At 43.8% G+C, this 25,861-nt stretch overlaps 1 protein-coding gene across 10 annotated transcripts in view; it reads left to right on the forward strand.

Annotated features, from left to right (window-relative positions):
* LOC143680696 (protein FAM163A-like) overlaps positions 1-25,861 on the forward strand; it is a 74,961-nt gene that overhangs the window by 26,769 nt on the left and 22,331 nt on the right. The window lies entirely within an intron of this gene.

Below are 25,861 nucleotides of genomic sequence, written 5' to 3' on the forward strand. Positions count from 1 at the left end.
CTGAAGCGCACTGTAAAGTGACTTTTAAAAAATTCTTTTTCCATGATGTGCTCCTTTTCCTTTTTCCATCTAGCACCAGCTGCTCTGTCCCCTCTGGCAGCCTTGCTGAACTTGACTGTGCCCCCGCGGGGAAGGAATTAACGACTTGTCAAGAGCTTCTGCTCACAACCACAATCCTGCCCAGAGGCTTTTCCCCCCAAGGTCACTTGGAGGCTCTAGGGAAGCACTGAGGTGGGAGGGTGAAGAGGAGTGCCAAGGGACTGGAGTAGAGCCAAACCCTGGAAGGGGGGCGCCAGGGTGACAGGAAAATTCTGAAGAGGGAAAGGGGCCAGATGCATCTGGACTAAGAATAAAAGGATGCAAGCACAGACCTGGGAGAGTGAGAGGGGCGAGGGACAGAATCAAGCAGAGGCAGGATTAAAAGGCCCAGAAAGGCCATCCCCAGGGCCTGCCTGGTAGAGGTTATGTCCTGAGAGCTGTAGAGTGAAGCCGCAACCCTGTGGAAGGACAGCACATGGTGGGTGCCACGGCCGAGGGGTGCTGCTGGCTGGCCTGGAAGGAGGGGACACTGCCAGGCCTGACGGAGCAGATGCCCCCTGGGCTACCGGTCAGTGTTCTCCACTCAGAGCTCATGGACTCCAGGGGTTCCAGGGATGGACTTTAGGGGTTCCATGAATTTGTACTTATACATGTAGGCACAATCATGTGGGTAAGTGTTCTCTTCTTCAGGAAGTGTGTCCATGGCTTTTCATCAGATTTTCAAAGAGATTCATAAGCTTGAAAAAGCTGAGAATGACAGCCAGTGATCTAGAGAAAGGGGAATGTGCAGGAGGAGTGATGAGGGGGGTTGTAGGCAAAGATCTAGCAGAGCAAGGTAGAAAAAACTTTTGGCTCATGGGTGCCACTGATGCAAGCACTGCTGATCCTCCCAGTTCCCTGCGGGGGTCAGGCAGCCTGACCTACTCTCAGTCCCCGCAGAAGTCATGGCCTGGGCAGCCAGGGCAGCCTGTTTGTACTCTCAGGCCCTTGAGGGGCCCTTCTCCAGGCTGATTCCTGCTGAGCCATCCTTCATCCTTAGTGAAGCCCTCAAGTTCAGGGAGACCTTCCCTGAGCCCCCAGACCAGGTCTCCTCCACGGAGGACCCTCCCATAGCACCTCCCAGGTCCCGTCAGAGCCCTAGCACACTTGTAATTGTGACTTGTCTGTAGTTCCTGCTTCATGGGGGCCTTGCCCATGAATAGATACTTCAATAAATATTGGCTGGCTGGATGAAAATATAAAATTTCTGTCTTATGCATGAGGACACGATGCCCAAGGAATAGTTTGTGGACGACCTTTAATCCAGCAGGAAAGAAAAGGAGAAAGGGTGAGTTTGAGTTTGTGAAGTTAACTCCACTGAGGCTAAGCTTAATTCAACCCACAAAATACATTTTAATTGTATTTAATTAAGCCATTGAATTTGCATTCAATTAATTTAATGGTATTTGCCTCATTGACCAGAAAGATTTATTCTGATTAATTATTTGTTATAAATGTGAAAACAGATGAGACTGAATGAAGTGATCTCAGGGGGTGCAGCAGGCATTGGGGAAATAGTTACGTATCGGAGTATGTGAAATAGGCGAGTCATAGATTCAAAATAACAGGGGCCGACGCTTATCTGTGCCTGGCCAGCCGTCCGCGCGGTATGGAGGCTTACTCTCTGCTAGGTCCTGAAGAGGCAGAAGCAGTGGAAGTCAGAGCCGGAGATCACTTGGAAAGGAAAAAAATGATACATTGAATTGCTGGACATGAGCTGCAGGTTTAACTCTAAAGATCTAAAGTTAGTGTTTTTGTTCGTTTGTTTGTTTTTGCATGGGCAGGCACCGGGAAGCCAACCCAGGTCTCCAGCTTGGCAGGCAAGAATTTTGCCCACTGAGCCACCCGTCGCACCACCCGATAGTTAATTTTTTAAAAAAATCATATTTTAGGAGGAGTCCAATTTCTTTTTTCCACAGAGCCCTGAGAGAAATTTCTCCTGAGGATTCTCTTAAAGGTTAATGTTGTGAGATGTAAGGGGAAGTCCATTACTACATCTTTACATATGTATATGTATATATATTTACATTTACAGATATATATATAAATATATGTATGCATAAATATAAATGTATATATAAATATACTTATCTATGTAAAACAGCTTCTTCTTGTATCAGGGTTGTGCTGGTTTGAAACTGTTCTGTACCCCAGTAAAACCTTGTTCTTCTAATCTAGTCTTGTGGGTGCAGACCTGTTGTGGGCAGGACCTTTTGATTAGGTTATTTCCATGGAGCTGTGACCCACACAATCCCAGGAGGATCTAGTCTTTACTGGAATCTTTCCTTTATGAGAGGATAAAAGGCACTTTTTGGAGGGAGCTCAAAAGCAGAAATGCTACAGAAGGAATAAGCAAGGACACAGAGAAGCCCAGAGACATTTTGGATGTCACGTTTCCATGTGACAGAGGAACCCCAGATGCCACTGGCCTTTCCTCAGAGTCAAGATATCTTTCTCTAGATGACTTAATTTGAACATTTTCATGGCCTTTGAACTATAAATCTGTAACCGAATAAATCCCCTTTGTAAAAGTCAATTCATTTCTGGTGTGTATTACATTTCAGCAGCTTCGGCAAACTGAAACACAAGTAAAAGTCTCTGAAAGTGTGTGTACCAAGAGACCCCAGAGTTCGAGCCCTCAGCTGAGAGGCAAACTTGATCTTGGGCTTTAGGTTCTGCAGCTGGAGCGGCAGTCCTGACACACTGCTGCTCAGAACCCAGGAGGTCTGGGGAGGCGCCTCCCTCATTGGCCTCACCCACAGTATCTCTGCATTTTTGTTTTATATATTTGAATTTGGGTCAACTGTTACAGAAGGTTTTTATGTGCATAAATAACTCTTCGGTTTGTGTGCCTGAGTAGGAGAAGACTGTATCACAAGCCCCAGGGGCCAAGGGGAGGAAGAAATGTTTCTGATCATGGGATCTGGAGCAAATAAGGACTTCAGCTGGATTCTATGGCAAATGATGGTGGGAAGGTTAATGAAATATCAGGCTGGGGAAATCACTTAAGCAAAAACCTACAGGCAGGTGGGGAACAGTATGTCCAAGGCCTGCCAGGGTGTGCAGTTAACGTACCTGTAAGAGAAAGGGCATGTAACAGGTGTGAGGGGGCTTGTGCAACCACCACCCCATTCCCACCCACCCCCACCCTGCCTTTAAACACCATCTCTTCATGCTCTGAAACAAGCAAGACAGACACACACATGCTTGATGCAGGTTCTAAGGTAGGGTCATAGGGTTTGAGGAGGGAGGCTCATAAAGAGAGATAAAAGTGACCCAGAACCCAAATCAATAAGCCAAGCCCCTGATCTTGCGTCTTGCTCTTATGGAACTTACGTATGTAGCGGAGAAGCTTAGCCTACCTATAGGTCTCTGAGTTACTTCTGGAGGACCTCTTTTGTTGCCCAGATGTGGTCTTTCTCTCTCTAAGCCCAACTCCGCAAGTAAAGCCATTGCTCTCCCCACTACGTGAGACATGACATCCAGGGGTGAAAATCTCCCTGGCGGCGTGGGAGATGACTCCCAGGGATAAGCCTGGCCCTGGCACCATGGGATCAACAATTCCATCCTAACCAACAGGGGGAAAAGAAGTGTAACAAATAAGTTATCAGTGACCCAGAGAGTTCAAATAGAGTTGAGAGTTAACTCTGGAGGTCACTCTTACACAAGCTTCAGTTAGACATTGCTACCTACCTTAACTTACCAAAACCATTCCTGCCAATCCTAAAGAACACCTAGAGTATTATTTAAGATTCTACAAAGGTTCTATGCACTAGGGTAACTTTCCAGAAACCTACAACCTCCACATGGGTCCCAGGACCAGAAAAGGCCTGTAATGCGGAGGGGCCAGCCTGTATAGGACATCAGCTAGTTCCATCCCCCTTTCCCACATTATCAACAGCCCCTTCCTACATGAAAAAGTCAGAATGAACATAGTCCAAATACCCCTAAAGAGTGGGAGAAAGATCAAAGGTGATGGTGGAGTTTTACAGAAAAAACGTAGGGTTTAACAAATGAGTATGAGTGCTGAATGTTTATATTGATACTTCTTTTAGTCTCTAGTATCCTAGAGCAGCTAGAAGTAAAAACCTAAAATGGTGGCATTGTAACCCATACCAAACTCTGAAATCTGTACTACAACTAATTGTTGTGATGTGTTTTGAAATGTATTGCTTTTTTGAATATGTTATTTTTCACAAAAAAGAAAAAAACATGAAGAATTGCGTTTGTAGGATGTTGGCTTGAAGACTGACTTCAAGATCTTTTTTTGTAATTTAAGTATGTAAAGTATACAAGAAGTGTTTTTTTGTTTTGTTTTATTTGTTTGGTTTTTTTTTTAGGAAAAAGAGAGTACTTTTTCCCCTAAAGTAAAATAACTAATTGTTGCAGAATGAGAAATAGTAATGTGTAGGACAAAGTAGATGGATTCAGAAAGTTGTAGAAGTCTTGTTGAAAGTGAGTTTTATTGGTTGTGGTTATGATTGGCTAAGATTTTATAGTTTTATACGATTTTTAACAGTTTTCTTATCAGATGTGCCTTCTGCAAAACAAGAATTTGATTTTAACTCTGTTAAAATGACAATGTTTTCTTGGATTATTTGTTTGCTCATAGTGAGAAGCTATAAAAGGGTTTTAACCATCTGAGTAATCTGCCTAGATGACACAGATTCTGTCTTATCAGACCAATATACTTATTGATAAGTGCGTTCACCATCCCGTTCCTTATTGTTTTAGACAGTGCCTCCTCCCTTTAAAAAACTTATCATTTTAAAATCTTAATTCCTCTATTTATTTTCGAACTTTTATGATACCCCGATAAAATAAAGAACCAAAATTTTAAAAATGACCCAGAAAGGCAGGGAATGTTTAGAATTTATCTTAGAGGCTGGAGGAGGCTTCAGAGAAAGGTAGGGGAACAATGTGGTTGTTTCTTAAAAGCAACTCACAAAACTGAAAGCTCTCAATATACACTTATGTTTGGGAAATTGACCAAAAAAATATTAACAATGGTTATTCTGGGTACTAAGAATCTGGATGATTTTTATTTTCTTTATGTTTTTATCTTCACTGTCTTTTATGTTTGCTAATTTTTTATATGATTAGAAAAGAAGCCATTAAAGGCCATATAAAAATAAATATTTTAAATATCTTCTACTGACGATAATCTGCAATGGTTAACAGGGTCCTAAACCAGGATTTTGGCAGTGGAAGTAGGAAGGACAGGTTGGATTTGTGCCCCTTTGAAGATGGAGTTAGCCAAGGGTAAAGAGAGGGAGCTGGACTTATGAGATGATGTAGTCGTGTCACTCCTTAAACTTAGTGATTAAAGTGGCCCCTGGAAAGCCAAGTACCTCCCTGACCCATGGACATCCCTGCATCCTGGGTATTTTAGTGAGCACTAGTGGAGGTTGGAGGCTGTGGCTGCTCTTAGCTGGTGCAGATGGCTGCCTTTCCCCAAAGGCCTTATATAGTTCCGGTGGGACCCAGCTAGTGGATCTCAGAGAAGATGGCCAGAAGTGACAGGATGGTGTGTCAGCTAAATTAATAGGCCAAAAGGTTCCAGGGAACATCATCTTGCTTTCTGGACATTTGAGATTAAAAACTGGATACTAGTATCTAGTCATGGTTTCCTCCTTATCTGCTCCCATTGACTTTTGCTGTCTCACTGTAGATAAACCCAGATTTATGTAGATAAACACAGATTCAAGTTTTCAAGTGGAGGGCCCAGGGCCACCATAAGGACAGGTGGTGTTTTACCTCTGGGACCCCATCTGATAGACAGAGGAGTGGATATGTGGCCATGGCCTTGGTTAGAGGCCTGGCTCCACCACCAGCAAATCACCTGAGCCAAACGTGATAGAAATTCAGATTCTGAGGCCCCATCCAAGACCAGCTGAATCAGAAGCTCAGAGGGTGGATTCCAGTAATCTGGAATTTTAACAGGTGTTTTAACAGGTCCTCCAAGGGATTCTGATGCTCGCTAAAGTTAAGTGATCCCTGTGCAAGTATGTTCCTCCTGCCGGTCTGCATCAGCTCTGTCATTCTTGTGCTTGCCTAAATGCCTAACATAACTCAAGGTTCTTGATATTGATTAAACTTCTAACACTCCCTAATCAGCTGGACTAGAGCTATATTCCTAAACTTAGACCAAAGCTCCAAGAGTATTCTTCTCAGCATCTCGTTGTGAAGCAATGAGGGGCACTAGTGTATGGTGAGAACTGGGGCCACAGCACATTTGTGAAGTGCTTTGAAATCTTAGATGTGAAAACATCTGGTGGGCTTCGGGCGAAGGACTCTTGGTAGACAGTTGGAAAAAAAAAAAACACCAATCTTAGAGGTGAGGGGAGAAAGGCAGGTATGCAGGATGCGTCTTAAAACCATCTATTTAATCGAGTTAGGAAAGTAGACTGAAAATTGTCAAGGGCTGAGGGAGGGGAGAATGGAGAGTATCTGCTTAATGGGTTCAGTGTTTCTATTTGGGGTGATGAAATTGTTCTGGAGTTAGAGAATGGCCATGGTTGATCATTGTGAATACATCAGATATATTTTTTAACCACTGAATTGTATACTTTAAAAGGGTTCAACCACGGTGGCTCAGCAGGCAGGAATGCTTGCCTGTGATCCCAGAGGACCCGGGTTCGATTCCTGGTGCCTGCCCATGGTAAAAAAAAAAAAAAAGGTTCAAATGTGAATTTCATGTTATGTAAATTCTATCTCAATTTAAAAATATTGTTAAAAATTGGTTTAATGGGGAAGGCGTGATTACATACCGCCCCCCCCCCCCCATATCCTACCACACTGTGGTATAGGACAGGTCACAGCTGCTGAAAGGGCTCTTGGTTGCCTGGTTGGCTGCTCTGAACCCTGAAAAGGGGGTTCAGATGAACAGGCACCTACCTGGGAATAGTGAGTGGTCGGACCGTGGACCCTCGAGACGGCTTCCTGAGGCAAGTGTACTTTTCTTGGAGTACATCTCTGCCTCCAGTTCAAGAGAAGAGTCCACTGGGACTGTGGGAGGGGGGGAAGGCAGCGCAGGATGGAGAAAAATGACTTCGGGTTTTGTGGCCGAGTTGGTCCCAACTCCCTGTGATGAGCACAGACTCATTTATGCCATCAGAGGAAAAGCTTGGGAGGCCAGCTGCTGCGCTCCTTGATCCGATGAAGGCGCCTCTCCGGGGCCGACTCCCGTGCGGCTGGCAACGGGCCCCAGGGAGCTGGCGGCATGATCTCACGGCGCGGGGTGGAGCGAGCACCGCAGACGAGGGCCAGGCCCGCTGCGCAGAGATATAATCTGCTTTGATGGGCAGAGGCTGATGTTGTTTTTCCAATTAGGGCTGTTAGAGGATCCTGGCAGAGGCAGCAGTGGGCTTAATTTAACAGACCTGGGACTCATTGAATTAACTATTGTAGAAGAGATGAGAAGGGCACGTGCTGAGGGATGCTGGGGTAGAGATGGGGAAGGGGTGAAGCGGGTAGGGGTGCGGTAAGTCAGCAGGGACGCAGGAAAGCCTGGTGAGGTGGTCAGGAGCCCTCATTTGAATGCCCGCTCCTTTGCCAGCTGTGCAAGCAGGGAGTGGGCTGGGGCCTCCTTCAGAACTGATCAGACTGGCCTGGTGGGGTTTGCTCATGGGACTCTGGATTCTTAAAGGCCATTTGGCAGGTTTGGGGCAGTTTCTTGTGCCCATCCACCTTCCCAGGGACCCTGCAGCGGCCGCAGTCCCTTCCCCTTTGCAGAAACCCGTGTTCTTGGCCCTCCCCGCCTGGCAGCCTCCTGGTTTCAGAATAAAGAAATTCAAGCCAGAGCCATCCCTAAAGGGGAACCGTGCCTTCATTTTGCCGAGGAGGAAACCATTTCCCAGAGCAGTTTAGGGGCTTGTTGGAAACTACCCAGCTGGTCAAGGCGGGGTGGGGACTGTGAGGCAGGCCTCCTACCCGGAGCTGGCGCTGCCACATGGCACTGTGCTCACTATTGGCCTCTCTGTCATTAGGCCCGTGTGTGTGTGTGAAGGAATGTGTGCACAGTGTGTGAGCGTGTGTGCATGTATGCAGACCTGTTCATTCCTGGCGACTTGCAGACAAAACCACCTGGGTGATTGAAAACCACCTACTGTAAAAGTAGGATACCAGACTGTGCAGGCAGTGTAGTCTCCACTTTATCTAAAGCATTAGAAGGCATGGAAAAGACCGAGTGCAAACATGGAAAAAGACGAATTGTTGTTGCTTCCAGACAGTGACTCTGTAACTATTATTATTATTATTAATTACTGTTATTAATAACTAATGTTTACTGAGCGTTTTTATGTTCCAGCCACCGTGTAAGAATTTTATATTTATTATCCTTACACAGCCTTATGTTGATCAGATTGTGGTTCAGCTCCTATGCTGCTAGGTGGCAGTGAATTTTTACAAAACCCTTTTGGAAAATATTTTGATAATGTTTACTTAAAAATGTACATAACAAAGGCTTTCAGTTCAAAAAGAGATCAAACACATATATTTATCTTTCCTATCACCCAGTATCTTCTATTGAAATAGTAGAAGAAATATGAAAAGAGAATCCTATTTTATATATAAACAAAGCAGGACACAGAAAAGTTTCACTTGAAATCACTTAATCATTAAGTAGCAAATCCAGTCTGTGTGACCCCTCAGCCACCACGTGGGATGCCACCTGCTCTGCACTTTTTTATACTTCCCAAACTTTCAACAATCGAACATAGTTAAAAAGCCTAAAATAAACTGAGCTTCCTGATGGGATAGGCCAGTCGGCTATAAGGAACATTTCCCTCAGGAGACTCCGTGTCTATCTCACCCCCCACCCCTGCCCTCATGATCCCCACCCCCCCACACCCCCCGTCCTCACCCCATGAACACAGGTGGATTGGAGGCCCTGAGGGAAGATGTGCAGGTGAGATGCCTGCCTCCTCAGGGCCCACCGAGAGGCAGGTCCCTCTGCACAGGAGCCAGAAGTTGGCTCTCTGCAGTGGCTTGTAGGCCCAGGCAGGCCCGGACTGAGGATTCCTGGAAGGATAGGGTGGTTCAGGGCAGGACACAGTTGCTTTGTTTGAAGATGGGCCTGCCCTGCACCCACCAGATCCTTGGCTCTTTCAGGACCTCCTGTCCTCTCCAGGAATGACCTGGTCACAGCTAAGCTGCCCCTGAGCCAGATCTGCCTCGTCTTTGAGAGCAGTAGTAGAAAAAGCTAAGGGGGTGGGATCCAAAGCCAGCCTGCTTAGGTTCACATCCCAACCGCTCGGTCGCTTTCTAGTGGGGTGACCTTAGGCAACTTATTTTAATTTTTCTAAAGCCATTTCCTCATCTGAAAATGAAGACAGTTCTGCATGATAGAATTTGTTCAAGGATTAATGAACTTTTTAACACAGTGCCTGGCATATAGCAGATACTCCCCCTGGGTACTCTTCTGGGGTTCGCTTTCTATTCTGCATCCACCATAGCCCTATATGCCCAGAACCAGAGAAAACATGACGTTCTGTCTTCCTTTGGGAAATTTATTATCTTATTAGGGCACCATGGGCGGGCCACGGTGGCTCAGCAGGCAAACTTCTTGCCTGCCATGCCGGAGACCCAGGTTCGATTCCTGGTGCCTGCCCATGCAAAAAGAAAGAAAACCTGCACATGTGAAACACAAAATTAGAAGGAAAATATACTACCATTTGCTCAATTCCTATTACCTGCCAGAGACAAGAGAGAAAAGATACTGTATCTCATTTCTTTCATATGGAAGATAGCCCAAATTGGGACACAGCACAGTGTACAAAAACTAGATGCTGAGGATTTGGGATATTCCTTCCAGTGCCCTTTCTTGTAATCATTTTATTTCACCGATCTAACAAGTCACTGTAATCCTCCCCATCTCTGTCGCATCAATTCTGCCAAACAAGCTAGACTTTTGTTGCCTGGCTACCAGATAGATGATCCCAGATGTCGAAAAAAAGCTGACCAATCTTATAAATTGGCTATGGATGTCACTACAGGAGGACAAGTAAATATAGAACACCAAGAGATTATTCATTTAGAGCCCAGCTTCTCCAACATTTCCTTGCTGTGATTCACCGGATCAATTAAAGGCACAGTAATTCAGTATGTCAGGGAAGCTGGGTGGAGAGAACATGTCCCCTCCCTGCTGCCCCTCATCCCCATCTCCCTACTCCCCGCTGCTCCTCCCCACCCCGCAACCCTACCCCTGATGTGATTTGCTCCTCCTATGCCTGATATATAAGTTACCACTGCTTGTTTCAAGCAAACCAATTAAGAAACCATAAATTGCAGTCTACTAGAAAGGTCACTGCACAGGCTATAAACAAGCATTTCTAAACTGCAAGTAGAAGTCCCTGGAGTACATTTTCTCCTCCATACCCACATCTTCTAGCTGAAGTTTTCCTTTGATAAAATGAGAGGACATACAGCTGGAAATCAAAAAGGTATTCCCAGGGTTTTCATTCCATACCCTCCCTCTGCAGTCTACTTGGGATTTCTGGACCATATGCTTTAAGCACCCCAGCCAGACTCCAGGTTTTGTTTTTCATAGCAATTATTTCTCCCCAATATATAAAAACTATATGAGCTCAAGATAAAACTTGGAAAATACTGGAAAGCACAATAGGGAAATAATGACAAATAATTCTGCCACTTTAAAAAGATACTGATAACATTTTAAGATATATTATTCTAGACTGTATGTATACATGTTTGTTTTTTTACAAGAACATATTTAAATGGTGTCATTTAATAATACTATTCCATAGTGTTCTATATGGACCATGATGTATTTAATTTACCTTCTGCTCTTAGGCATTTAGGCTTGGCTTGAACATCAAGCTGCAGTGAACGTCATTGATTTAAAGTTTTCATACAGCCAGAATTGTTTCCTTAGGAGAAATACTTGAAGTGGAATTGCTGGGCCCTTGATTTTTAAGTCTGGTGCATGTTGTTGAATTGCCTTCTACAAAGGTTGTACCTGTTTACACTTCCTATAGGGTGTGCTTGTGACCATTTCCCCATCCTCTTGCCAAAAAAGATTTATATATATATATTAATCTTGACCTGTTTGTTGGATTAAAAAAAATGTCATGTTGTTTTAATCTAAACAGCTGCTTAGAACCTATAAGCACATGACCGGTGGCCCCAGAACCACCAGGCACCTACCCTGGAATAGGTGTTCCTTCCCACCACCGTTAGCAAGGCCCTCTGTGCTCCCTTAGCCTCAGGACAGTGGCGTTGATACCACCGGGGTCCCAAATCCCCGCAGGGTCGATCTAGCCAAGCATATGTTGGTTGGAGGGTCCCCTCCTGTCCGAAAGAGGAAAGGATTCTTCAGAGCCGAACACCGCCCCTGGCCGCAGGCCTGAGAGTCGTGCACAAAGCAAAACACAAGCAAAACCCACAGTGTGAGCCCAGGAACAGAGCTGGCCTCTCTGGCTTCCCCAGCAAAGCCCGCTGCTCAGCAGAGAAGAGTGATTTCCAGGTCCCTGTCTTGCAGTATAATATCTGCCCCGTGTGTGTGTGTGTGTGTGTGTGTGTGTGTGTGTGTGTGTGTGTAGCACTTAACCATCTGCTAAACTTTTTGATATATTGTGTCATTTTATCCTCAGAACAACCTAGTAATAAAAATACAAATATTATCCCCATTTACAAATGAAAATACCAAGATTCAGAGAGATTGTTTAACACTAAAGTCTCAAGGAGAACCAGGATTTAAATTCAGACTTACAGCTCCAAATCCTGAGTGTTTTCCAGTGTGATCTATAACGTATCTGACCCCTATCATTTCTCAGTCCAGAGTCTTTGATCTTTTCCTTCTTTATGTGAGTTTCTATAACTGATCCAGAAGCCAGAGCCCTTTTCCAAGGTCGAACAAGAGGCTGGGTGCTAGTGGAACAGCCTGGCTGGAGATCAGTGTGCCTGCACTCTACCAGCTCTGCCGGCACCTTTACACAACAGCCCTGCTGCCCGGGAAGGGGAGAGAGGTTTCTCTGACCATCAAGAATCTGGGAAGCTGAATTAAAATCTATTAGTCGGACCTCAGTATCCTTTGGGAAACCAGCCTGGTGGACATACAATGCAGTATTATTAGTAATGTTTGAAATAAGATTATTTCAAAACAATAAGTAGTCATGGAAAAAAGTGGTATCAAGCCCAAAGCAGAGTCTTCCAGTTCCTAAACAATCTCTTCAGTTCAAGGCTCCTCTTACATGACCCACCCTAAACACATCCATTCTGGAGGCTTGCTTGATTTAAAATGGGCATTTTAAAAATGACAGCTCTTCTCACCTGCCATGCGGAGACCCAGGTTCGATTCCCGGTGCCTGCCAATGTTAAAAAAAAGCAAAATGACAGTTCAGGGTACCCATATTTATCTGTTCGTCTGTTCGTTCATTCAGTGGGTGTTTATAAAGCCTCTACCGTGTACTGGGACCAGGCATCAGGGATGTAGAAATGAGCAAGACCCAGCCCCTCCTCCAGAGACCCCCTCCCCCACCGTCTTGGGCAGTTAAATGCAGATGTAATTACAGCACTCTAAGAGCAGAGCTAAGGAAGGAGCCACAGGGTGCCTGCTACCCAGGTCTCAGAGTGAAATCAGGGAACACAGAGGCACTTTGCATATAAGAAGGGGAGGTCTAGACATACCACACTCTGCAGCTCCCTCAAAGTGCCAGGCTTTGTCCCCAGGAGGGGTGGGCAGGTGAGGGACCTGATCCGATGAGTTTTAGAGAACTCAGACCGGTGGAAGCATGGAGAAGGAAGTGGTTAGGGGAGAGCTGGAAACCGGCTGCCCACTGCAGGAGTCCAGGTTAGAGACGAGGCAGGCTCTAGCAGTTGTCCTGGCTGAGATTGGCAGTGCCCAAATCCAGCTCACCATCAGAAGCCCCGGAGAAATGTTGAATTATATATTTCTCCACCCACAGAGATTCTGGTTCTGTAGGTTCGGGTAGGTGGAATCCTGGAACTATATGATTACAAAGCTCCTCAGATGATGCTGATACCTGGCCCGGCTTGGGAATCACCAGCTGAGATGTCGTCCAACGCCTATAAAATGCTGTGCAAATATGAGTGATGTGCCTCTCAAGATTTTCTCTGTAAATGAAATTTTGTCAAACATGAACTAATCACTGTTTTTTTCATCATGTGTAATCAATGGCAGGTTTGACTTTCAATATCTAACACTTCTGTATTTGTTTCCCTGGTGTCCAGCCTTTGCCCAGACACGGCAAAAAAAAAAAAAAAAAAAAAAAAAAACTTCTCCAGCAAAGGGGAACAAAAGGAGAACCATTCTGAAAGTGAATAATTCTCCCTCTACACCCTGCTCCCTTCCTGTGCAGTCCAAAACTGCGAGAGCCAGCGCAGGTCTCTAGTGGGGCTGAGTCCAGATAAACTCAATATGGTGTATGAAGCTTTGAGTCACACAGATTTGGGTGCAATTCCTGGCCCTGTGTGTCGCCAGTTACTTATATTTGGATAAGCAATTTATATTTCAGACCCTCAGTTTCACCATCACTAGAATGGAAGAAATAATACCTACCTCCCAAGGTTCTTTTGTGAGATTGAAAGAGAGATGCGTACCATGTATCTGGCATATTGTACCCTTGTACAGAAATACAGAATTGTAGAGTTGCAGCTTTAGGGAGGAGAGATGTCACAAAAAGTGAGGGGGCTCAAGAAATCTGGAAACAAACCACTCTGGCTCCATGACTACTTTCCAGTGCAAGGCCTGGCCCTCCAGTTTGCCTCGTCCACCAGGTGGTATAACCACTCAGCACGAGCACTGCCCCCTCTCTGGGTACTGTATGCAAAGCTCAGCCCTGCTGCCCTGCCAGCAATGCCTGAAACAGCACTGACATCAACCTCCATCCTCCAACCCCATACCAACACAGAGATCACAGTTCCCTTGTGGATATCCTGTCACCAGACCCCTTCCTGTGAGCCCAAGGATGGCTATGGTCGTTCTTCAAATCCACAATTTGATGATTGTGGTTTGAAACAAAGGAAAATTTCTGGTTAGTTTATCTCAAAAATCTTCAAATGCATTCCCAAAAGAGGAGAGGGGAGTTCAGTTTCTTCTCCCTCTTTTACTTCTCTCATACTCTTTCTTCTCTCACCGACTTTTTCTCATCTTAGAATATTGTCTTGAATATGATAACCCAACCTCAGTGTTGGAAGTAGCACTGCCCTTAGACCCAGGCAAGAGAGGCCTCTGCCCTGGGCCTCCTTGAGCCATGCCCCTCCCCATGTTGGGGACAAGTCTGTGGAGCCAAGAGGATGTTTCTGTGATCTCCTTTCTAGACCATACTCAGGACCCAAACAGATTTGAGCTGTTTCCAGGCCCCTTGTAGGCTTCTACCCCCGGTTTATCCTTCCAAGGGTGTGCATCCTATGTGCCTTCAAGGTGGGCCAAGAGGCTGTTCTTTGGGGACAGTAGATGAAGTCTGAACATTTGGGCTGAGATATGCATGAGGCCCCTCCCAGACCAGGACCAGGTTGAAGGTGAAAAAAGAATGGGGCAGGCTATAGATTGGCAACTGGCCCAGCTTTCCCCAGCAGAGAGCCTCAAGGAATCTTGGAATTCTAAACTTGAACCTAATCTTCCAGGTATATTTGTCAAGGGGAGAGGAAGATCACAGGTGTTAGCTTGATTTATACCTTTTAAATATTTAGACACAAAGTATGCAGCTTCTATTTGCCCTTTTGTGCTAGGCCCTGCAAATGTTGGGGTCAAGATACTGAATGGAAGGACCCATAAAAGTTCATCTGTTCCAACCACCGAGCCATGCTAGAATGACACCATACGTTTCAACATCTGCAGTTACAATTTACATTCATCTCATTGCCTCCTGAGTCATTAGGCCGTTTAGTCTATGGAGTTTCTCACTGCTAAACAGTATTCCGTTATTTTGAGTCAAAGTCTGTCTTCCTATCCCAGAAACAACATTTAGCAATAATAACTGGGAATTTATTCTACCAAGCAGTATAGCATGGAGGTTAATAAGCTTTGGTCTCATGTAGACCAAGGTCCAAATTCTGACTCTGTCACTTACTACATGTGTGACCTTGAGCGAGTGTCTTAATCTCTCTGACCTTCAGCTTCCTCATCTATATAATGAAAACAATAATTCCCACTTCAAAGGGTTGTTGTAAGGGAAAAATATCTGTGGTAGACATTTACGTTCTATCTATCTTTTAACAGAAGTCCCAATCCCAGTGAGGAGGTTCATAATTAGTGCCAGTAAATAGTAGCTTGATTATTAGTTTTGCCAAGGTACTTTCACCCTTCTACTCCTGATGGAAGGAGGTTGGCATTTGGCCCATGAAGACCTGAGAAATAGTCTCTGCAACACTACTTACCAGTCATGTGACCTTAGACAAGTCATGTATTCTCTCTTCACTTCAGTTACTTCATCAATGAAATGGAGTTAATAATAATCCCAGACCTCTCATGAGCCCTTATAAAGCTCTACCAAAGATTCATTCATTCATTCTGTAAGCACATATGAAGGGCCGCCTCTGTATTAGATACTGAAATATAAAACTGTGCCCCAGCTCTAGCCCTCAAGAAGCCTATACTCTAGTGGATGAAACAAAGAGATAATTTTAAAAATTAGAATACAGCATGGTAGGAGAACACAGTCTGAAGATTCATGAGACAACTGAAGGTTTCATAAAGGAAAGGGGACTATCAAGGAAATATCATAAAAAGAAAATAAGGAGTCATGTAGTTTTATAGAATAACACTAATCCTTTTTTCAAGTGACAGGTTTTAAGATATTTGACAAAAATTATTGTACCTTGTCCCCACACCCTTACTCCCAAGGTCTTCACTTAGGCAGGCACAGCATCCCCCATTTCTTCAACCATTACTCACCTGGTTTGACTGTGAGTCTCCCCAGGCCCTCTCTGAATCAGTTCATTGTCTTCAAGCCCCAATGGTAGGGAATACTAATAATTCTACAGAGGTCACATATGTTCCCATAATCGGTTTGTGGCCATAGCATAATCAAAACCCTATTTTAAAGCAGTCTGTGCTTTCCAAAATTCTAAGTGTTTGTAACTTCTACTACAAATTAGAAGGCTCATCATCCATTTACATAGTGATATATGGCTTGTCTTGTAAACACAGAAAAAGTATGATGTGTGGTGAGGTTTTGGGCATAGAAAAAGGAAAAAGAGAGAATACGTGCTCACATAGAGTGCTGCCTTAATGCTATTGGGGAACAATGAAAACCCCGGCTCTGGATAGTATCATATTAAATCTCAAGGGATCCTGGTGAGATAGGTCTGTGTCATGGCTAGGTTCATGTGTCAACTTGGCCAGGTTGTGGTGCCCAGTTGTCTGGTCAGGCAAGCACTGGCCTGTCTGTGCAATGAAGACATTTCATGGATTTAAATCATGATTACACTGGCTGCATCCACAGCTGATTGCATTTGTAATCAGCTAAGGGGAGTGTCTTCTGCAATGAGTGACAATTAATCTAATCACCAGAAGGCTTTTAAGGAGGATTCAGAAGAGACAGTCACTCTTCCTGCTTCAGCCAGTGAGCCTCTACTGTGGAGTTTGTCCAAACCCTTCATAGGAGTCGCCAGCTTCACAGCTTGCCCTACAGATTTTGGACTCTTCCATGCCCACACTTGTCTAGCCAGTCTCTCCTGAGAGTTCATTGAGGAACTTCATTGGACTTACCAGCTTGTAGTCTGCCTTACAGACTATGAACTCTACATTCCCGCTGTTATGTTGACATTTTTATAAATTTTATATCTAGGATATCTCCTGCTGATTCTGAATCTCTAGAGAACCCTAGCTAATGCAGTCTGGGACTAATATTTCAGGTTTAATGTCATAACTCTCTTTTAGTTCAAAGTTCTTGGAATTGGTTTTGATGGAACTGGATGCTTTTCCATGATAGCAAATTCGAAAAAAAAGGGCAAGATACACAGAAGGAAAGTTCCCCTGGAAGGAAACAACAGCCCAGCCCAGCCCAGCCCAGCCCAGCCCAGGAGGTAGAGGCCCTGCTACTATCTTAAATGACACCAGTGGCATCTGGTCACATTGCAAAGCACCACCACATGTGAGGTGGCTATTGTCAATTCCAGGCTGTCTGCCTTAACATGGGGTTATTTCTCATTGTTGAGTATGGAACATTATGTAAATGCAGGTCCCCTCAAAGCCCCTACCCTAAGTGAGAACAGCCCGGTCCTTGAAGGGCAGCTGGAGGAGCACACCAGCATCAGTCCCAAACAACTTCATTCATAGTGAACCCAGTCACTGTTTCGCCAGGTAGCAGGAGGCCACCGTGGTCAGGACATATTTGGGGCACCAGCTTCTTTTGCTCTCACTGTCTTGTCTGCCTTCTGCTCCTGCTCAGCCTGATGGTAGCACTGGACCCCCCCACTCATCCTGTCAGCTCAGAGCATTGTCTTTGCTTCTGCCGTGAGTTAAAAGGAGGGAAGACAGCTGTGCCCATCATTTAAGAATTAGAGCCTTGGGCAGTGGCTCTCACACTTCAGGGTGCACATAAATCCTTGAAATAAGGGTAACTGACCTCTCGCCCCAGCATAATGATTAATTGTGCCCCATTTTACTCAAAAGTATCCCAGTTTGGGAAATAAATTATAGAAGCACCCTACTTCAAAGGCAGATTACCAGGCCACACTCACAGAGTCTAGTGCACTAGGGCTAGGCGTTTGCAGGAAGTGTATTTTAAACCAGAAAACTGGGCGTTGCAGTGCTGGTGGTGGATAAGCACACTTTGAGAAATCTGCATGGCAAGCTGAAACTCAATAAACCAAATCATTAATAATAGAATTAATTTAAAAAGCAGCAATCTTTTACTTCTGTGAAGAGCTTATATATATGACTTTGAACAAATGTGAGTACCCACTGTGTCACAGCTCTTTGCTAGTTGCTACATGTATTAGTTAGATTCAGTTGTCAACTTGGCCAGGTGAGCATACCTAGTCTTGTTGCTGCAGATATAAGCCAATGGTACGTGAACCTCATCTGTTGCTAATTACATCTGCAGTTGGCTAGGAGGCGTGTCTGCTGCAATGAGTGACGTTTGACTTAACTGGCTGGTGCTTAAATGAGAGACCGCAATGTAGCACAGCCTAAGCACCTCGGCATTCCTCATCTCAGCACTCGCAGCTCAGCCCAGGCCTTTGGAGATGCAGAAAGAAGTCACCCCTGGAAAAGTTGTTGGAACCCAGGGGCCTGGAGAGAAGACCAGCAGAGACCATCCTGTGCCTTCCATGTAAGAAAGAACCTCAGTGGAAAGTTAGCTGCCTTTCCTCTGAAGAACTAACAAAATAAATTCCCTTTTATTAAAAGCCAATCCATCTCTGGTGTGTTGCATTCCGACAGCTGGCAAACTAGAACACTAAGGGATATAAAAAGATAAATAAAGCAGGTCCCTACATCAATGCATTTATGTCTGGTAAGAAATTCAGATATTACATGGGGGTGAGCTTTGGGCATCCAAGAATTGCTGGAGCAGGGGGCATTTACCCAACAGTGCAACAATGTAAGATAGAAAGGGTTGGCCGTGACTTATCCAAAGTCCCACTAAACCAGGTATCTGACCTGGGTCTTGCAACTCCAAGGCTTCACCTCCTTCCCGGCGTAAAGAAATCTGTTACCGATGGGCCCCTGGACCAGATAAGTCCTGAAACCTAGAGGGCCCAGCCTCTTTAGAATATCAGCTAGTTCCATCTCCCTACCCCCTATTATTGACAGCCCCTTCCAATGTGAAAAAGCTAGAATGGCCATAGCCCAAAGACCCTTAAAGAGGGGGATAGAAAGATCAGAGGTGATGGTGGAGTTATACAGAGAAGGTATGATTGCTGAATCATTAAATTGATATTTCTTTTAGTCTCCACTATCTTAGAGCAGCTAGAAGTAAAAACTTAAAATTGTGGAATTGTAACCCATACCAAACTCTAAAATCTGTTCTACAACTAATTGTTGCAATGTACTTTGAAATTTATTGCTTTTTTGTATATAGGTTATTTTTCACACACACAAAAAAAGGTCAATTGTGATGATAAAAAAAAAACATTTATCCCTTCTAGCCTCCTATGTTCTGGAGCAGTTAAAAGGAAAGATCTGAGAGGATGGTGTGGTAGCCCATGACAGCTTCTGGGATCTGTCCTGTAACTACTTGTTGAAGAGTGCTTTGAAACTGTTGCTTTTTTCTTTCTTTGCTTTGTATATATGTTATATTTTACAACTTAAAAAGTTAAAAAAAAAAAAAGATAGAATTACCATGTGAAAAAAAAAAAGAAATCTGTTACCATGGCAGCATCCAACAGCAACCCCAGCAAAAAACATGCACACTAGACCCTGGATGAAAAGTTAAGCAGAAAGGTGGGGAGAGGGTTATCCGAGTGGATACTAAAAAAATGAGTAAAAATTCATCTAAAGAGGATTCACAGGAAAAGAAAGAATTTGTAAGCCTTCACTATGAAACAACATTACAGAAATTGATTAAAAAAAAAAAAACGGGGAAAATGATCAGTGATCCAAATAGCCACCACCAAACCCTGTACAGTCCATTCCTTTCTTCCACTGTTTACCTCCAACATTTTACCTGGTTGTGATCACATTAAATTTATGTCCAAGTTTATCCACTTAAATGTTTTTCCATATTCTGATAATGTCTTCAAAATTCTAACTCTTAATAACTAAACAATGTATCATAATTAAACAAATGGCTCCCCAATCATTAGATATTTATCATTTCTAATTTTTTCTCTATCATAAATTATACTACAGTGAACATTTCTTTGATTCTAGCTTTTTCTCTATTTTGGACCATTTCCCTTTGGATATATTCCCAGAACTAGAAATATTGGATCAAATTATTTAAATGTATTTTAGATTAGGTGTCTCTAACACATAATTTTTTAATGTAAGTGGAATCTTATTCTAACTCATTTTCTTTAACAACGACAAAGAATTCCATGAGAGAACTTTGATTCATTTAACCATTCCTCTACTAAGGAGTATTCATCAAATTTTTGCAATTATAAATACTTCAAGGAATATACTTGTACATGTATCTGTGTGCATAGGATGAGCTTCTTAAAAGTAGAATTGACTGAGGCAAAGCGTATATACCTTTTCATGTTTAATATATGTTATCAAATTTCCCCCAAAATTGGCTTTGCCAGTTTACATTCTGAACAAAAGTGCATGAAAGGGTCATTTGCCCCATCTCTTCCACAACACTGGATGTTACACATCTTTTAAAATGTTAGCCAGATGGAAAAATAATGCTGCTTCATGTTGTTTTAATTTATATTTCCTTATTACCGGGTAGGTTAACAGTAAGTTTATTAACTTTTGTATTTGGGTGCTATCCATCCTGCTTTGCTTGTTCCAACTTCAGTGTCCAGTCTAGGAATCTCTTCTGTTGTAATTCCCCCTTCAGAGAGGCTTAAACTTCAGCTTTATCCTCTGGCCAAATGCCTGAGTCAGCAGCTCAAACAGTAGAGGGAGGGGGCCTCAGCTGGTTTGTCTGCCCTTGAATTCATACACAGGCCAGGGCCCAATGCCAGCTCCTTTTCCCAGGTCTCTGATCCTGGGACTATGCCACAGTTCTACTAGGAAAAACCCAGATGGATGTCCTCTCTTCCTTTGTGTCGTTGGCTTTTATCATCAGTCTGTTTCCATTGGCTTCATAGCATCCAAAATTCCTCGCTGGAGGCACACCTCCTGGTTTTCCAAAAATAAATTTATTTACTTTTAATATTTCTTCTATTACTTCAATGATATGTTGGGAGGAAGGAAAGATAAATATATGTTTTTGATCATCTGTTTAGAATTAGAAGCTTCTGCTGTGTGCATTTGAAAAATAAATATTGCTAAAATATTTTCCCAAAGGGTTTTGCAACTTTTCAGTGCCACCTAGCAACATAGGTGCTGAACCACGGTCTGATCAACATGAAGTATCATAATTCTCCCCTAATTTAATGGGAGAAAGAAAGACGGCAATTTGCACTCCTTTGATTCTTAGCAAAAATGGATACTTCCACATATGTTTATCATGTCATTTCATCTTTTGTAAACTGCCCCTTCATACACTTTTCTCTTTGGTCTCACTGTATTATTTTCTGATCTAAATAAGCTCTCACATTCACTGCAGAAACTTTCCCAGTCTATTATTTACCTTTATATTTTTGGTCTGGGTTTGTTCTTACATACAGAAGTTTTACTTTTGAATGTAGTATGGTTTTTCTGTCGCATCTGTAACTTGGACGATCCACTTCCCTGGCTTGGGGTACAAATAAGTCATAACTCTTATTTCCTCAATTAATTGTTCAACCACACACACGTACAAATGTCCTTATTAGTAGAAAGTTCAATATCTCCCTCTTCAGACTTTTCCCTCTTGCCCCTAAACCTTAGGGGTCTTACTCAACCCAGAGGAGGTTAGACCTGTTTCTAGGTACAAGGCGGAGAGATAAAACCAGAATTTCTGGCCAGCTTATCTGCATTATTTGGTGCTACCTGGTATACTATTGAGTGCCATCTCTGTACTGTCCTATGGACATGGTCCACAGGTGTGGTGAAGTCCTTCTCACTGACTTGATTCCTGACCAGACCATGGTCCCAGGTTAATGGCCTCTGGGTTCCCACCCAGCCATTGCTCCTCATCGCCCCATACCATTCCAGGTAACTGGATAATGACAGCATTTTGTCCTGAGCTACATGACAAATCAGAACCAGCCTTCCCTCCAGAAGCTTTTAAGCCCTTGTGTTGAGCCTGGATCACCTTCTCAGGTACCCGCTGTCCCCCTGGGGTCCTTTACTTCCAACAGATCTTGGTCAGGGCTACTCCAACAGAATTCCCTAACTTCAAATCTTGGGAAGAAAGAGTTGAACTCTTGGCTTCTTGTCTCTCAGAAGGATCCTGGGATCTTTATGCAAATTCATAACCCATTCTTCTACACCCTGTATTTTAAATGATCTCAAGAGGTAGAGAAACAGTCTTCATCAAGCTACAAAAGGTCTGGGTCATCTTTTCTGAAGTTCAGTGGGTGCTACTCCTATTGGTCAACATTCAGTTGCAGATAATAGATAACACCCTGTCATGGACAGGTTCATGTGTCAACTTGGCCAAGTGGTGGTGCCTGTTTGTCTGGTTGGCAAGTGTTGGCTTGTCTGTTGCAATGAGGACATTTCATAGAATTAAATCATGTTCACAACAGCTGCATCCACAGCTGATTCCATTTGTAATCAGCCAAAGGGGATTGTCTTTTGTGATGAGTGATGCTTAATCTCATCACTGAAAGCCTTTTAAGGAGGATTCAGAAGAGACAGGCTCTCTTCCTGCTTCAGCTGGCGAGCCTCTCCTGTGGAGTTCACCCAGACCTTCCATCAGAATCATTGGCTTCACGGCCTGCCCTGCGGATTTGGACTCTGCGTTCCCGCAGTCACATGAGACATTTTTATAAATTTTATATTTGCGAGTGTTTCCTCTTGGTTCTGTTTCTCTAGAGAACCCTAACTAATACACACCCTGACAAAAGATAAATAATGGCAGGGGTGGGACAGAATAGGGGTAAAAAAAATTAGGTAGATTGCAATACTAGTGGTCAGTGAGTGGGAGGGGTATGGGGTATAGGATGTATGTTTTTTTCTTTTTGTTTCTTTTTCTGGAGTGATGCAAATGTTCTAAAAATGATCATGGTGATATATACAACTATGTGATGATATTGTGAGCCACTGATTGTATACTTTGGATGGACGGTATGGTGTATGAAGATATCTCAATAAAAATATTTTTAAAAGTAGATACCACCCCAGGTATTTTTTTTAACTTATTTTTCTTTACTCTTTCTCTAGTTGTCTTTACTTTTGTTTTATCTCACTCTAGCTGTTTTAATAGAAAGGCGTTTAAATACAGGAAATTGGACGTTCACAGATCATTGAAGATCTAAGGAACAAGCTCCAGGCTGACCCCCCTAAAATGACTCCCAGAACCACAATGCAGAACTGTCCTGGTAAGAAAGCTACTCTTGCACCATATTAGGAATTAGGATCATAGCAGCTAACCTTAGCACCTTTGCTGTAATCCGGAGATCAGGAAGCTGCCACCACAACTGTTGACTCCAGAGCCACTAGACCTGCCAGATCCACCATGGCAAAAAAAGAAAAGATTGCCATCACCTGGCTTTCTGTGATACTCTGGGACTTCTGCTAACCCTGCCACAGAAACCCCACCTCTCTACAACCCTGCTTGCCAGCATAAGCAGCCAAAAAGCAGCTTCTGCCTTACTTTCATTTTCCACATATGCAGTCTGATGGCCCACACTTAAATCTTGTCCACAACTCTGGCTGCAGGGAAGTCTGAGAAATGCCATTTTTAGCTTTCCAGCCTCTGCTTTGCAGAAAGACAGTGGAATTGATGTCACACTCCAATTCACCATGCATACCACACTGGTCATCTCAATTCGCATAACAAAAAGAGACTACTCAAATCATTCCTCCACTGGAAAAGAAAATCTGCTTCAAGATGACCACTGTCCCCATCTATGGGCATAGGTGTTTCTGACATAATTTTCAAGATCCCACATAACCCTGAAATATTTTACACATCTAAACTTAATGCCCCTTCCTTGAGATCTTTAAAATGTCCTATCAGGATGGCTGATTCTTGGGTAGAATATTAGATATTCATGGTTGGGGGAAAATGTTCCAATAGGAGGGAAGGGTCTATGACCATAGCTAAGGTCCCGCCTTTGACCTGCCAGTGAATTTTACCATCCAACAAGGAAGCAAAGTTGGCTCAGTGAACCCTATGCCAATCATTTCAAAGCCAGAATGTCCTGTTCAGACCTGTAGCTCCCATTTCAAGATGAATAGACAAATTAGAGTTCAATCTGAAGATGGAAACAAAGATGGTGAATAATCTGGAAGCCATGCTGCTTGGGGAAAGGTAGAGAAAAATGGGAGCATCTAGCCTGGAAAAAAGAAATCTCCAAGAGGACATTCCAACCTTTGTTCATTCATTCAATCAATAAGTGTTTATTGACCCTTCTACGTTGCAGACACTCTGCTAAGCAGATACAGACATGAAAACACCTTTCCTGCCCTCAGTGGACCTGCAGTCTAGCAAAGAAGACAGGTCCGTTTCAGAACAATTATGAATTACGTAAGTGTTGCAGTGGAGATGTCCATAAATTATAGAAGGAGCTTAGAGGAGAAAGTGTTCACATCTGCCCAAAGAAGTCAAATAATGCTAAAAAGGGCTGAGGAGGGATCCTTGTCCTGACTCCTAAGGGAGTAATAGAAATTTGTCAAACAGATAAGTGTGGAGAAGGTGGCCCAGGAAAAAGGGACAGTGTGTGTAAACACGAAGAGATGTGAGAGAGGATGGCTTACATGTATTTCAGAATTGAAGCAAAAGTGCAAAACAGAGAATGCCGAGAAACAAAGATGGACCAGAAAGCAGGGACTGTGGCAGACAGTACTCTGCCCGATAAATACCTGTTCCCCCTTCCTCCTGAGTACACAGCCTCCTTTACCTTTTCCACCTTCCCCTGCAGTTACAAGTGTCCCACGTCTGAGCCCTGACCAGTGCCCTGTGAGCAGAAGTGATGTGCATCACTTCCAGATCTGGACCACCAAAAACTTACTACTTTATCCCTGTCTGCTGGCTGGAAGCAAAGACCTTCAAGGTCTTACGAGACGGCAGGGAAGGGAAGGATACTGAGTCCCTACGTCACCGTGTGGAAAGCATCCTGTCAAAAAACTGGACACAGATTTGGGAATTCATCTGCTACAGCAGCTGGCTGAGCAGGAAGATGCTGTTTGTCCTCAGATGTTGAGAAGTCTGACTTTGGACAGAAGGATAGGCCTATCATATAAGACCCTGGGGGCAGAACCAGCAGGAGCAGGTGGAACTTGCAGAGAGGCAGCTATCAGTTCAATTTCGTCTTTTATTTGTAACCCAAGTCACCAGTTCCTACCTCTCCCATTTTTCCCCCCACATTTCCTCCAGAAAATTTAAGAAAATAAGGAAATTGGTCACATCCAATTGCAAGTCATCTATTGACAATGGCATCTGCACATGACATGCTCCTTCCTTTCTTCTTGACACTTTCAGTTCCACTGTGAGTTGTTTTTCAGGCAGTGCTCTAGGATCACTGTCCTTCTGACAGATGCTGCTTCTGCTACATTAGACTCCGTAAAGAATATGTGTTTGTCTTCAGTGGCCCACCCCTCAAATCCCACACCCTGAGGCTGTGTACATACAGACTTGAATGGCTAGCTGGGAATAACAGAGGGAAATATTCTACAGAAACAGAATATTTAAATGGATATTAAGCATGACCAGTCCATTCCATAGTCCAAAGGGACAGAACACAAAGTGTTTCCCCCTCCTCTTTCTCAGAGAGACTGTTCTTCAGTCCATGGCCCACAGAGTTTGATTGTGTCTTAGGATCTGTCCCCTTGTCCCCTCCATGGCAATGCAAGGACACAATACACCCAGCAGTCCACTTCACAGCATCTGAGATAGTCCAGAATAACACCAAGCATTGGGAAAGGTCAAAGCTTTACCAAGACGGTCCAGTGTGGGCTTTGACACCCCGAAGCACGTATTTCTCTCTCCTCTCTCTCTCTCTCTCTCTCTCTCTCTCTCTGTCTCTCTCTCTCTCTGTCTCTCTCTCTCTCTCTCTCTCTCTCTCTCTCTCTCTCTCTCTCTCTCATCTCTATCTCTCTTTCTCAGGTAATGAGTGTACAGAGATGCCTTATCATCCTTGCTACAGT

Source organism: Tamandua tetradactyla, chromosome 4, assembly GCF_023851605.1.
Source record: "Tamandua tetradactyla isolate mTamTet1 chromosome 4, mTamTet1.pri, whole genome shotgun sequence".
NCBI classification, from domain to species: Eukaryota; Metazoa; Chordata; class Mammalia; order Pilosa; family Myrmecophagidae; genus Tamandua; species Tamandua tetradactyla.